This window comes from Pseudopodoces humilis, chromosome 6 (genome assembly GCF_049639895.1).
Source record: "Pseudopodoces humilis isolate 2021_Gansu_Grassland_sample_001 chromosome 6, ASM4963989v1, whole genome shotgun sequence".
Lineage (NCBI taxonomy): Eukaryota > Metazoa > Chordata > Aves > Passeriformes > Paridae > Pseudopodoces > Pseudopodoces humilis.
In genome coordinates, this window is record NC_142205.1 from 67,158,645 (window position 1) to 67,174,424 (window position 15,780).

At 42.1% G+C, this 15,780-nt stretch overlaps 1 protein-coding gene across 3 annotated transcripts in view; it reads right to left on the reverse strand.

The window, feature by feature from the left end:
* Window positions 1–15,780, reverse strand: part of AFG2A (AAA ATPase AFG2A) — a 161,496-nt gene that overhangs the window by 33,334 nt on the left and 112,382 nt on the right. The window lies entirely within an intron of this gene.

Below are 15,780 nucleotides of genomic sequence, written 5' to 3' on the forward strand. Positions count from 1 at the left end.
TGGAATGTTAGAACTTGGCAGAAGGACAGGTGGCAATGGACACATCCACAGATCTTCCACCAAGACAAAGAGCAAAGAAAAGAAGAGTTTTGTTGGAGTGAATCTTACGTTGTGGATCCACATTGCTTTATCCCACATTATTAGAGCTGCACATGGTTACAGATGAGCAGGTTATTCTGACAGAGTTTTCTATGCAAAATAAGGTGACAACAGAGAGAGGCCAGGGATGCTCAGCTTCATACACGTGTTTGACCCTGCACTTTGGGTGCTCAGGGTTACTCAGATTATAATGGACATGGGAGGGTGGCAGAACAGAGACAGACAATGTCAGATGGGACAATGCCCACGGAGGGCAGCATGGAGGGTTCAGACTGGATGGGAGGAAAAAAATTCTAGAAGAGAAGCACAGCCTCAGGGCAGGTTACTGGGGAGGCTGTGGAAATTCTGCCATTGGGGGTTTTATGGCTCAGCAGAGGAAGCCAAGCTCTCCCCGACCTGGTCTGGTGAAAGTCCTGTGTTTGCAGGAGGGGGACTGCTGGGCCTCTGGAAGCTCCCTTCAAACAGCTTTCTGGACAGGGTCAAAAAGTAAACTTTATCTATATATAAAACAATTATATCCGATATAGAGGAGAAGCCAAGAGCTTAAATTTATGAGAAGGGAGGAAGCTCATTTCCCTATGTTTATAAAAAATCTCCAAGACTTCTGAAAACCATCTACAGTAAAAAAAAGAAAAATCCCTTCCAGCCTTTCTTGCTTTTTTACTTTTCTTACATTTGGAAAAAAGAAAAGCAAAATACAATAATCCTGTGCACAGTGAATGCACATAAATAGTATTTAAACATTTTTTTTAAAAACTGAACAATGTTTATAAAATTCAGCATGTAACCTAAATTGTTTTTATGTTATGGTTCTCCCTTGGGTAGACTAGTTTGAGTTCCAGATGACTAGAGATATTGCATGGCTGTCCTGGGCTGTCAGCCAATAAGTCTTTTCCCAGCCTGATCATGTCAGTGAAAGTCATGCTGAAAAAATAGTAGGAAAGAGCTTTCCTTCCTGCACAGCATTGATCAAGTTAACACCCTTCCTAGAGTTTCTTTAAAAAGACTGTTGTGGTGCTTCAGAGTGGAAAAATGTATCCTGAATGTTAAGAGATGTCTTGTTATTTTTAAAACAGAACATGAAAATGCTCAGCAGAAGGCACATGGCCCCGTGGTGCCGCATGGAGCTGTGCAAGGACAGAGCAAGGCTGGGAAGCCCACAGGTCCATACCCAGCCCAGCACCCTGTCCCTGCAGTGGCCAGATCCTGGTGGATCCCTATAGAAGAGAGCAAGAAACAAGCTGTCCACTGATATTTGCTCAGCAGACTGCACTGTTCTCCACAGCACTCCTGATGAATCCACCCAAGAAGTCAGCTCACTGACAATATCTCAACCAGTGCAGTGTATAATTCAGTGTCTAAATCATGTGTGTGTGTGTGAGGATGTTGCCATTTTTTGCCAACACACTTGAAAGAGAAATTTGCATGTTTCAAGACTAGGCTTGGAGGGAGAGGAATTAGACTGCAATTGTGTTCTGCATGCTCTTAAGGAAATGCCCATAGCTAATTCTATTATTTAGAAGAAACAAGAAATGTTCACGTGAGTACAGTGGTGCCTCTTTCAAACCAAGGCAGGTTTCATCAGGACAACCAGATAATTAGGAACATTTTCTAGAGCCAGCTTAGCTTCCCAATGATGAATGACCAGGGCTGTGGTGCGGATGGGACAGAGAAAATGCTCAGTGCCAATCACCTGGGACAAGCACTCCATTGCTTGGCTCTCAGTTCCAAAACACAAAAAGCACAACTGCAGATATAACACAATGAACATACTTTTTTCTGGTCAGTAACTAAAATCTGTGTTTCCTCCACTTTGTCCCCAGTGCTTTGTGTTTTACATATGGTGGTAGTTGAAGGCCCAAGTTTTAAGCATTACTTTTTTTGCTACAATCAGGCCCAGGGACCTTATCCAAGGTGACCAGATGTGCTGGGAACTATACAAAAAAAGCACAAGTCGGTTACAGCATTGCACACTGACAATATCAACACAGACAAAAAGGAGAGAAAGTATTCTATAACTTCAGGTTGAGATGAGTCAGACTCCCTTCAGCCCCTGGAGGCTCCCCCAGCCCTCTGGACACAGTGACCCTGGGAGTCCCAGGGTACAGCCTGACTGCTCCTGGCCCTTCTGCCATCACCATAGCCTTTTGGAAAGCCACCAGTCTCCCCCTCTCCATGCTCCTGAGGTAAAATCAGACATAAAATCAATGGGTTGCATAGGGAAGCCTGCTGAGGCACATGATGTGGGCACTTTAAGCACTTCAAGCCCAAGGCCCAGGTGATGCTAACTAGCAGGGCTGAGTTGGATGGGTGCCACCTTTCTCCTCAACACCATTTTTTGTACAGTCCTAGAAGCTACTGCTTTTCTCAGCAAGATGTTGTGTGATCCAGCCTTCACCACAGGAAGGGCTTTGGAGGTGGCTGCTCCAAGTACACCATGACTTTCATAGGCCACTCCAGAAGATGTAGCTTCAATTTTACAACATGCACATTGAAAATGGGGAGGAGAGTGATAAGGACAACCAGGTCACCTCTGGGCCAGCCCCACTGCCCTGGGCTGGGTGCACTGGGATTAGGTGATGACCCACTGGCAAGGCACAAGGATGGATCCACGTTGTGGAGCAGGAGGAGGAGGAGGGATTCAGTAGGAGCAGGCAGTGGCTCAGCTGAGCAGGAGCAGAGACAGGAGGAGGAGGGTGAAGAGTTGAAGCGGAGCTGCAGGCCCGGGCAGATGCAGCTGCCGGGAGCGCGAGATGAACCGCTCGCGGCTGGGAGGTGCAAACCCGATTTGGGGTGAGCAGCACACAGGAGGTGGGAAGTTGATGGGACCAAAATGAATTGATGTATGCACAAACCTACATAACTCACTGATGTCGAGATGCGAGGGCTGCATAATTTACATTGGCCAGGAAGGGCACAAAACTAAATAACTGGAGTTTTGGTAGAAACCATAATACTTCAAACCCAGAATACTTTGTACCACTGAGCAATTCTTTGACAGGTTTATGTGATTTTTTATTTTTTTTTTTTTTTTTTTTTGTTACCACAACAGTTATGAAAGAGGTCTAAGTACTCATGCATTGAAAGGTTATGAGTGGTACACAGATAAAATGCTCCTCTGGAGAACACTAGGAGAGTGGGATAATTGTCATGTAATACAGAGTATCATCAACAGCACAGTCACAGGTTTTTAAGGAGGAACTGCTCCCCTTTCAAAAAGAAATGTTTCAATTTTTTGTAGTTAAAATGGAGTATATCCTCAAAATATATCATTGGAAAAGATAGCTAGGTCAAAAACATGTCTTTTCTGTGCAATTATGAAGAGAATTATTTCAGGAAAGAAAACGTTAATAGGTAAAGCCTGGAAAATATTTGTGGTTCCTGTTAAGAATGGACCAGATTTAACCTTAGGGCTTTGCTAATTTTCCTCCTCTTTCCTTTTTTTTAATTTTGTTTTTTAAGCATCTACCTTTAGGTAGCTTTGTAATAGGATATTTGGTCATTTTAAAAATCTCATTGTCAAAGAATGAAGAACTACAGCACTGGCAGAAACAACCAGCTGATGAGATCTCTATGGGACAGGAAAAAAAAATATTTTCCTACTAATATATCTCTGCAGCCATGCTTAATTCATCAAAAGCATTTTTAATCACATCTTATAACAAAATCTCACACATGAACTGTGCCAGAGGATAACCTAACTTTAGCAAAAATAAATACAACCTGAAAACTCGCAAGCAGTAAGTGGCATTTTGAGGTGAGTAAGAGAAAGCAAATCAGTTCAGGAGGTAGAGAAGCTCATCTGGAGAATCAGTGTTACTGCATGTTCTCTGCTGCAATCAATCTTCACAAGCAGAAACAGATTTTTATACCAAATTTGTTTCCTTTCAAGCAAATACACTGCTTTTAATGCAAAACCCAAATAATGCAACTAAAAGTTTAATTTTGCCTTTGAGTCCATTGAGATTAGACCACTGATGAAAATGAGAGGACTGGGAATAGTTCCTTTGTAACTAAATCCTTCCAATTTAGATTGACAAGTGCTATTTATGAGTTGTAGTCATGTCTCTTACTTACATGGACTTCTCATTACCAGAGATGCTCCATATCTTGTAACCTCATTGGGTAATGTAATTTTTTTTTTTTTTTCATCATTACAGTATTTGAACATTTCTAAGTAATTTTAAAGAAACAGAATCAGAGAATGGCCTGGGTTGGACGGGACCTTAAAGACCATCCAGTTCTAACCCCCATGCCATAGACAAGGACACCTTCCACTAGACCAGGGTGCTCTAAGCCCTATCCAACCTGGCTTGGAACACTTACAAGTGGATGGAGAATCCACAGCTTCTCTGTGCCAGGGTCTCACCACCCCTGCAGCCTGTGCAAGCAGTAGCTGTTTGTGAGATGCTTTCCATGGTTTTGCTCACATGTCAGGACAGATGCATTGCAAGTGTGGCAAGTATTAAGGCCTTCTTGTGCCATCATTTATCTCTGGCAGGAGTGAAGGCAGCTCCCATCAAGGTGCTTCTCCTACGCTTTTGAGGCTCATCTCGGTGCCTGATGTTTTCGTTCTCGCTCTGTGCCAGAGCAGGTCATGCTCCCAGCCCAGCAGATCAGGAAATGCCTGGCATTTTAGGATCTTTGAAAGTTTCAAGTACAGGAAGCTCATCCATCCTGTTTGCTAGACAGATTAGTGGAAGCTTTTTTGCATGGGTTAATTACCAAAATTAACAGAAGGTGCTGAGGGGAAAAGACACATTGGACGATTATTATTATTAAGGACTTAAAAACTATGGTCCAGTGTAGAGCTAAAATTTTTTCTCCCACAAGGTTTTTACTCCCGCTCCATCTGGCACGAGCTGCTTCAGGAGGCAACCCCAAATTCCTCTGTTCCAGGTGACACACTTATTCATCGTGGCACAAGGCTGGAGTCTTGTAATTACAGGCTCCCGAGTCAAGTGATACTGCTTTGTTCCTGCCAAGAGCCCCTTTCCTCACACTCTTCCACCTCCCCACCTTCTTCCTCCTGTGCCAACGTCTGTCACCACCATCAGCACATGCCAACATCTCTAACCAGTTCCCCTCTTTGATGACTTTTTTTGCTGGTCACCACCCTTGTACGTCTCCCAAGATCTGTGCAGATTACTCTCTGCTGTCATTACACAACACCTACAACTCCTCTCAGGGTGGAGCACTTTGCTTCCATCCACTACTTCATAAAATGCATTTGCTAACTGAATTTTATCAAGTATTATTAGAAACCAGCTCCTAGAAAATGCTGCAGTTCCCTATGTGAAGGCTTTGCTTTCCACATAGATTTATAAAAGCCAGGCTGCACAGCCCTTCCGCGCTGTCAGTCTTGCTCAAGACCCGGAGCGTTGTGCAAGCTGACAAGAAAGGACATGATAGTTTGACAGCAGGTGTTCAGCAGGAACGCGCTACCGAGCGGCAGCAGCGCGGCGGGAACCCTCTGCTCAGGCATTCAGCAGGAGAACGAATTAAAGGCAGGGATCAAATGTGTGCTTTGATACACTGGCAAACAGCAAACCAACTGCAAACGGGAGACAGCTGAGATGATCCCAGTCTAAAGCAAGATGAAGCCATAGGGAGAGTGAACTACCTCCAAAATAAGAACGTGATCTGTCCCTCAGATGCCCCTGCCTGTGTAGCAGCTACTCTCTTTGCTTATCCTCCAGGTACACATCTTCAGTTAATCTTTTCCCTTCAGCCACTAATTCATACCTCTTTCCAGTTTGTCACATCAACAGCGGGAAACTTCTCCGTGTAATTCCATGTGTCTTCTGGATCTGCTCTTTGCTGGCTACCCACAGGAACTAGCACCTTCAGCCAGCACTACAGATCAGTCTCTTAAGCTATTACAGCAGAACAGTTTACCCTGCAGTGTGGCAGTGTGCAGGAAAATAGTGAATTCATCTTTCCTTACAAAATGAAACCTGGGGAAAGAACTGCCTTGAGTCAATTGAAACCACTGTCATCGCCTGCTGGAACAACATGCCCTGCTTCTGTATGTTTCACAGCCATTTCCACCAAGGGTAGTGATTTAAAACAGGTATAACTTCCGTAACTACAGATAGGCAGTGCTTGAAGCGCTCCAAGAAAGCAAAAATTTCCAGAGTTGATGTGAAAGCGTATCGAGCCTCAAAAGCCTCTAAGGAAGGCCAGGCTTGGCTTTCCAAACCTGGATGCCACAAAATATTCTCATCTTTTTAATCAGACTAACAGCAGTGTCCTGACCACTGCACATCAGCATCCTGCCACTGGCAGAATTTGATGGATACAGCCAATTCACAGGGAATCGTGGAGAAAGGAGACTTGAGGAAACTTGTTCCGTTGCAATGAGACAGTGCAAACGCAACTGCGAGGAACAGTGTGCTCCTTGGCCCATGCAGACAATACCAGGGCACGTTTTTATGTCATTTTGTTCAGATAGGATTAAAATACCTCAAGAAACCAAGTTTCAACCACTTCTCTTGGCAGAAACATCCGCAGGCAGATACTCTGCAGCTGCAGAAGTTGTATCTCCGTGCTTTTTTTTCCCATCTGATATTTCAAACAGTTAAATTGGCTGGCTGGCACAAATCACTGCAGTGCTCATTGGGAGGCAAGCTTTGCCCAAGCCTCCATCTATTAAAGTCCAAACCTGTCAGGAACACGGCCCATTTTCAATGCAGTAAAAGCAGTTGCAAACCCAAGCAACCGTGCTGATACAATCCCAGTATGGCACCACAGAAATTCAGCTCCAAATTACGTGTGTTCAAACCCACTGAGGTACCACCAAGGAATCGGGCTTCAATCCCCCCTGCTTTGTCAATATGGCCTCAGGAAAGCAATTCATTCTTCACAATCTACCCGTATCTTCAAGATACTCAACCACACATTTTAAGCCACCATCTTCCTTTGCAAAGGGGGTGTCAGACACAAGGTTTTGTCCTCTCCCCATGTCCAGTCTGAACACAATGGCACAGAGGACGTCCCAGTTTTCAGCTGTCTTCCTGCAATTTTAGCAAGGATCAAGAATGATCTAGTGCTCTGCCACTTGCTGGGTCTCACAGTAAGGTTTTAATGTGGAGAAGACACTGGAAGATGTGCACTCCATGCAGCCTTTTCTCCCCTATTTCTAATAAAATGATTTTTAGTAAAGTTAAAATTAAGTGAAGGGAAAAAAAAAATCTATCATCAGCTAATAAACAACATAACACACCCTCTTCAGTGTATGTTTATGTAAGAGAGTCCTCTATGCTCCTGTCTAAGAGGTGCAAAACCTCAGGAATGTCAGCTCTTTTTCTCTTTTTTTCCTTTCCCTTTTTTTTCTTTTGGGGGTGGGGGAAGGAATGGGGGTTTAATGAAAGAACCCCTTTAGAAAAAGATAACAATTACATGTAATGGAACCTGGAACCAGACTCTTTTGGCAATTAATCACCCAGGAGCCGTTGCAATCCTGCAGGCTGTTTCTGACAGATTTTGAGAGCTTTACAGGAATCACTGGGATAAGATGTGCCTGGGCTGGCTTCTGACAGGGACCAGTCATGTACGAAGTGTACATGACTGCTGGTTTTGGGTTTTCTATGGTTTTTTTTTTGTTTGTATATTCATATACACACACAAATATAGACACATATATATATATATACACACACACATCCACACAGAGGTGTGCACCCATATACACATTTCCACAGGAGTCGTTCTTGACGTACATGGAACAACTGCAGAACTCATTTGTTGGCCCAGAGGCAAAAAAAGAAAGAAAAAAAAAAAAAGAAAGAAAAAAGCCTTTTCTTCCTCTCAGCAAAGTAGAGCTATCCATCACTTAACAGAGATACTTCCTGTTTTCAAGCAGTTGGGAAGGCATGACTTCCAACCCAAATACTTGGCTTGGCAAACCATTCCTGTGTTGACAGATGCTTTTATAACCACTTCATTCCACCTGAAGTTTCAGTATAAAAGGAGGTGGTTTTCGTTGTTGGGTTTTTTTACCTTCTTTTTTTTTTTTTCTGAGGGGGGAGAAAGGGAAAGCAAAAAGGAGAGGAAAGAAAAGGAAAAGGAAGGAAAATACCACAATTATAACAGCTGGATGACAGAGGTTAGCATAGCTCTGACAGATGTTACCATGTAACCTCAAAATGACATGTTAGAGAAAAAACAAACCACTGAACCTGTTCCTTGCAGGAAAGAGAATTCTGAACTCCTGCCAAAATAGCACAATTCTCCTCAGAAGCTTTTGAACACTGCAACAATGATCTACCACATAATACATTATTTTCCATATATAAGCTTTACCTCTATAGTACCAGTGCTCTGAGTGTTTAAATTACCAGCATGGGATGAGATGCTTTTCTGAGTGACAACTAAGCCTCAAATGACAAAAACCGACAGCAGGTCAGCTCCATCAGGACTTGCTTTGTAATAGCTTTTCACCTCCTACTTTCTGTTTTCCTAGGATTCATCCACAGGACATGCTCTGAACACTTCTCGAGGCCGCATACTTCAGTGTGTGACAAGGAGAAGTTAAGCTGCGCTGCAGACCAGAGGATGTATTTCTAAAGCTGCATGATCCATTTTATATAACCTTTTGTCATAGCAGTTTCTGTATTCCTTACACCTGGTTACTTCAGTGACTACTCTACCACAAAATTCTTCATGATTTTTCCTGGCTTGTGACCAAACTTTACAGACCTGTCTGACAAACTACAGATAAACAAAGTGCAAAAGAAATATTCCTGGAACAAACCAGATGTGTGAAAGCAGCTGCTTCTAAAGAAAGAAATCAGCAGAGAGGTAGGCAACATCAAGGAAACAATTCAGAAACAGTTTCAAAAGGAAATCAATGACTTTCCGTCATTACTGCCAGCACTGCGGCTGAAAAAAATAAATTTCTGGTTTTCATTATTTGAAAGATCTTATTTTACTACTGTGGTTCTGGAAGACCGTTTTAAGCAATAAAGTAGATACTGGTCCCAATAAAGGAAAAGTCATTCAACTCAGGGAGAGAATAAAGCCACGATACAATAAATATCACTCATTTGTACTTGAAACTGGAAACCAAGGAGACTTTGTCTTTTACAAACCCATCTCGAAGCTTATATTCCAAACAAACTGGGAGTGAAAAAATCCAAATCCTGGTTTAAACCCCTTTCTTTGGGAGATACAGCCCTCCTGCCCTCTCATAGCTAACAAATACCAGTACAATGCAGGTGCCAAGCCCATTTGAGACCGACTGAGGTGAACTTGGGAACACCTGGCAGCCTCGGGGAGAGATCCAAAGGGTCTTTCTTCCTGCCAAGGGCATAGCTGATGGCCAGGCAGGAGCCTGCTGAGCAGAAGAAACAGCACAGAGGATGCCTCTGTTCATAGGATGCCAGCCATGCTTTTGATAAAGGAACAACCAGAAGACACTCTATAGGTTTTAACTTACTACCTGGTAGTGGAAGAATCACAGAATGGTTGGGCTGGAAAGGACCTTAAAGATCATCTTGTTCCAACCCCTCTGCTATGGGTACATGCCTGAACACCAATGAAGCCCTTTCCTCCTTTGAAAAGGTGCATTCTTAAGCCATGTTTAAGCTATAAATTGAGGAGAAAAAGAGAAACAGGTGGGTAAGAAGCCTCTAAGCAGCACCTGCAAAGTGATGCTCACACAGCAAAGCGCTCTATTTCACATAGAACATCTAGCAGCAGATGTGCAGCGTGAGTCTTTAAGCAGTTAAAGAACATTCTTGGGTCAGATGAGCAAAAAGACTGGGAACAGCCAGATGTGGTCACTGAGGCTGCTGCTGGTGCCACAGAGCAGGTGACATAGTTTCAGTGACTGAGAAAGAGTGGGTAACACTGAAGAACTGCACGCCTGACTCCAGAATCCCAGATAGCTGGATGCCAGGATATTAATGCAGTCAAGACACGGCTAATTAAGAACAGCGGTGCACCGGCTGGGTCAGAAGCCAAGACACTCTGCCTGGAGAAAAGGCCCCACAGACATGCCTCCTCTTATTAGTGCAAGCAGACAATCACTGACTTCCTCCACCCGGATGCAGGAAGACAACCTGGTGGTTTTCTCCCTCATACCGGCAGAAACCACTTTGTGTGTTGATCTTAAGAGTCTTGTGGGTGGTGCAGAGTTTACATAAATTACAGAGCTCACTGCAGCTGCCAGTTGCAAGCGACAAGAGAGAGCTGGAACTATGGGGTTAAAATACATCCTTTCTGCTCCTCAGGACTGCAGCAGTGCTGATAGAAGTCCTGAAATCATTCTGCAGGTCTGCCAAGCGTTTATAGCCCCCTAACAGACATGAAATATTACAGGAAAACATTTGGACACACTGAACTCACATTTTTCCCCTACACTTCCAAGAGTTCCCTCAAACAAATGCGGGACCTTGCGGATTCTTGCCCATCTGGCTTTCTCCTTGACTGTCCCCCCACTTTGTGAAGCCACCTGTGATGTTTCTGGCTCTAAGCACTTTCCAATGGAGGAATTATTTTGGTCAGCCCCTTTTACATGTTCTACAGTCAGCCTGAAGGCATTCCTGCCATGGCAGACTGTCTGGCATCAGATCTGGCTTCATTCTTACCACATATCCTAGATATTTCCATCTTCATTTCTGGATAATTTAGGAGATTAAGTCTTGTTCAACTCCCCGACGAATCTCAGTATTTGCTATAAATTCATTCCATTTAATACCTACTGTTTCCCCAAGGCATTTAATTTCAAAAGCTTTTAGACGTCTGTCTGTACCTTTGGTGGATTTCCAGCTTTCACATCCAACTGTTAAGGTGGAAACAGAATTTCAGTGGGAGACTCCTACATTGGTTTTAAATTGTGGATTATCAACACCTACATCTTTTTCATGCTGGCCAAATGCAGCTGCTGCCTCATTGATGTATTGCAGTATTTCCTTCTGCACATCCTGCATCTTACTGCCATGCAAAGTGAAGATACCTGGTTTGCATCTTGCTTATTTTTCCATCACATTATCAAGGCTGAAAATTACTGCGGTTCTCATTAAGTCTATTTGATTTTTAACTCACCCTCTCTTTTTTTCTTTTCCTTCCCTCATGAGCATCTGCTGGAAAACAACCCAGCTGTGGTTTTTGTTAAGTAACATAATGTATGTTCTACCTGCCGTTACCTTTTTTATCTCCCACATTTACCCACTTAAATGAAGAATGGCTCCAAACAGCAGGGGTGAAAGATTGCACCTCTACTTGTCTGCATGAATGAGTATTCATCCAGTGAACTTGTACTTCAATCAACAAAGCTGCACCTTGACCTAAAGCCTCAGTGAACTCTCTTAATGCACTCTGTCATTTCAAGGTGCTACAGTACCAGTCCTGATGGACAGATTCAGACATCTCTAAATCTATGAGTACAACCTATGTGATAAAACACTGGGGGAGGTGTTTCAAATAAGGGTTCAGTTGAGTCATGTGCAGGACTAAATTGGTCAACATATGACTTTCTGTTCTACTGAATTTCAGCTCATTCCTTTATCCTGCCTGAAACAACACAGGACAAGACTTTTCCAGCAACAAAAAAAAAAACCAACCAGAATCATATGAATTACTATAGTAGTACAGGCCATCTTTAATTTCTGCTCTTCTCTTTGTGTTTTTTTTTCTCCTTAATTACACTTTTCTAATGACTCCATACTAAAAATTCAGTTACCTTTACCAAATTTTTTTTGGTAATTTTCTGGATCCATGTTCATTTATAGCTTTTAAACCCTTTTAAACCTTTTTTTTTTTCCCCTCTCTGCTGTGAGCTTTATGATGATCTACTTACGGATTATTTATTTGCCAAGATTTAGAGATCACTGCTCTACTCAGCTGTTTAATATCATCACTGCTTATTTCCTTCTCTCCTTGTTAAAAATACTTAGTTGATTTCCTTAGGAAGTCTCCGGAGGTGTTAGCTATGCTGATAAAGTGCTTTCCTATCATCATTTTAACACTTGCTCATGCTCCTTTGTTACAGTCAGCAACGTATCTCATTTCAGTCATGCAGTCAGCAGACTGCATCTACTTGTATAATTCAAAGAAACTGGGTTTTCCCCCCGAAAGGGTCTGTTTGAACAGTTAATTTGCATAATTTCAACAACTTTTACATATATAAACCGACTATGATTTATTAATACTTGGCTGTCTGGAAAGCTGCATTCATGTGCCAGCTATGATGCTGTCGAGCAGAAAGGCCCAAAAGAAGCCACGCTGAGCTCCTGGGGTGAATTTTTTCCTTCAGCCAAGCTTTCCTGTGAAGTGTTGAGGGAGGTTTATTCCCATTCAGTTTACAGGTGTCCAAATAGGTGTGAGCTTCCTAAGAGAACAAGCCTCCTCTCCTTACAGAATGCAGATTTTGGAAACCATAAGCAATTTCAAAGCATAAGGAAGTTCTTGCCATAACCCGACCTCTACATGTTGTCAGCTAATAAGAGTAAACAGCTTGTTTCATTCCCATCCTTCTGCCAATGTCACAGAATCCCCCTCTTCAGCACCTGGGACCTGCAATGTATTAGATAAAATAATTGACTGCTCTATTATTTAAAAGAAACGCTGTTGTTTTTCCTTACTAAACTCCAGTGGTGAGTTATCGCTCACTTGTGGAAACAGGAAATATCTTCAGTGCTCATGCTAAGGTCTACCCGGAATTTAGCAGCGTTTGATCCTGAGAGCTTAAGTGACTTGCTAAGGAGTCATTCTGAACCACCAGCTTTATCTTGGGCTCTAATCACTGTTCAGAGGAAGATTCAAACCCGTAGCAAATTCAACATAACTATCTGATTACTCCTGGCATACCGTTTAAGACAGACAATAGCCCAGTTCAGGATGCAACTCAGAAATAGTGTGCCCAGAGCTTGATGTTGCCCAAGGGCGATGTGGCTTGTAGACACTCACCTCGATTTTCTATTGATCTGGACCTTCCCGAAGCATTTGCAAATTGCAGGAACCACTGAGACATTTAAAATTTAAATTACTCTAACTTACTTCATAGGGCCATCAGTACTCAAAGCTGTCCTCTAACCAAGAGGAAATACGAATTGCCCTTTGAATAGAGACAACTCTTGGGCTCTAGGGTTAGGATTTATCAAAGGAATTTAAGGAAAAAAACCTTACTTCATCATAGCTACATTTTTAACACAAGACCTGCACAACTACCGACATTTCCTCCCACACATTACTTAGCTTTCAGAATTATATTCATTCTTCAAGTTTCTGAATTCATAAAGCCATGCTTTGGCTGAAGGCCAGAATATGCAGGAGGAAACAGAGAATCTCATTTTGCTCAAGATGCTGTGATGGAAAAATCAGAGTTTTAGTTTCTTTCCGGGGATGCAAAGATAAAATCTTTTTGTACCAATAGCACATGCATGCAAAAATTAATTATATGGGAAATCTGAGCAAGGAAATTCAGCTCCTCTCATGATGAACACCATCAAAGTGGTCACAAGCGGTGATGACAATGAATCAAATCCCATTTCAAAACACAAAAATGAAGATAATTATAACGTAAGTGGAAATAACTTGCTCCCTGGACAGAGTTGGGGATTATGACTGTCAGATTTTGACGAAACTACGCCTTTTCATCTGCTTAAGGCAAGTTAAAATTCAGTTAATGCACGAATCAAACCCCCCCTTTGCAAACACACTTATCATCTCTTTTTCACACGCTGATATTTCAAAAGCAACACTTGTATCACAGAGAACACAGTTTAAAAGCTCAGAAACCTTCCATTCTTAAACTGCAACTTCAGAACTGCCAGCATTCAAATATAAGTGAATCAAAAAACACCAGACCGCAATAATCTACACAGGTGGGTGATGGGGTCTGTGCTGGAGACCTCCTCAGCAGCAGAGAGTCTCCAAGAGCAGCACTCAGAATCTCTGCAGGTTTTACCCTCACTTCTGGTATACCTGCATACAGCCCAACATAAATATTCCACAGCTCACAGGCTTTCAAAATTCCTGGAAGGTTTATTAGCCAATGTGACAGCTTTTTGACCCCTCTAAGAGTGCAAATATCCACAGACAAAATTTTCAGGGGGGCTGAGGTGGAATGCATGATCTCCTAGTTAATGCATATCTCCTAGTTAACACTGCTTTTTCATCTCACTCTGATGATAGGAAAAATCCTCCTAGTCCTTGCACATAATGCAGAGTTGCACAGTCCTTGATATTTTATTTTCTTATGTCAGTGCAGTCCTAGGATGGACAAAAGCCTGTTTGGCCACAGCTGTGCAGGGCTCTGCTTGGCGAGCATCCCTGGTCCTCTGCCTGCCAAAAATGCCAACCATTGACAAGGAACACTATCTGCAGAAATTCAGGCAGCTCTAAGCACCAGGCTTCACCTGTCTACAAATTGCTGGGATTTCATCGTGAAGTGTCCATTTCTCTCCTCTCAGTTCTGTATCCACAAACCAGCTCAGCCAGGCTGACAGAAACAAGCCACATCCCTGCTTTCCCTGTCTGTGCCAATGAGACAGGAAAGTGACTGGAGGAGAGCAAAGATAAAAGAAAAAAAATTCCCATCACCTTTACAATAATCACTGCAAAACTGTACTGAATTTATCAAAATGAAGGATGATTTCTCACTCATTTTTTAATTACAACTTGGTAAATCTGGAATAAAATAAAAATGCCTTCTAAATTTCAATGCATTGCTGTATACTAATGGATGCTACATTATCATAATGCAGCTGATGTTACTATTCATATTACTGAAATGAAACTTGACACACCCAAGTTGTATCAGAGACTGTTCCTTTAACTTCCTATTTGTATTTTCTTTTAAATCAAGTCCGACTTTTTTCAATTTTGCATTTCCTGCTGGTTTTTTTTTTCCCAGGTTTTCTTTCTTATTAATTTCAGTGAAGCAGCTGTAAAAGGTAAGAATTACAGCAAAAACGTTTAATTACCCAACTAGCTTTTAAACAGTACCTGTGGGCACATACACTCCTTATGAGGAGTTACTTAAAAGTAAACCCACAAGAATTATTGTTAAATAATGGTATGATTATCAAAGAAAATTATTCTCTGTGAGTCATTTTACATTAATTACAATGTATTATTTGCAGGGCAATGTACATGCAATTCATTCTGCTGTGTTCTTAGGGGAGTTTAATGAGGAGTTGGTCCCATCAGGAACTGGACTGACAAGGCCCTTGCACACAATCACTGCCTGCAAATCACCCCACCAACACCAGAGTCTGCAGAAAACTTGGCAGGAATGGACTGAAGCAATAAAACTAATGAAAATCAGTTAGAAGAGGCAACAAACAGCTGTAAAATATTTAGAGAAAACCATGGAATTGAAGACCTGATCAGATTTCCAAACTGTTTTCTAACACTCTTAAAATACCCACTCCTCTCTTGAAAAATCTCTCCAGACGAGTCTGAATTAACAGTGTGCTCTAAAAATCTGACAATTAATTGAGAAAAAAAGCTATTCAAATACCATTTATAACTGATGAGAGAATATAATTCAGGTGGCATTTATAAATGTGTAAAGTAGAAAAGTAGCTGTTAATCTCTATGATTTTCAGTCTTCGGAAACTGCAGCATGCACGGGGTTTTTCTTTTGGAAGACAAAATCTCTTCTAGGAGTGGCAATCATTTTAATGAGATTTAATAATACATAGTTTACATATCACACATAATATGTTTTTA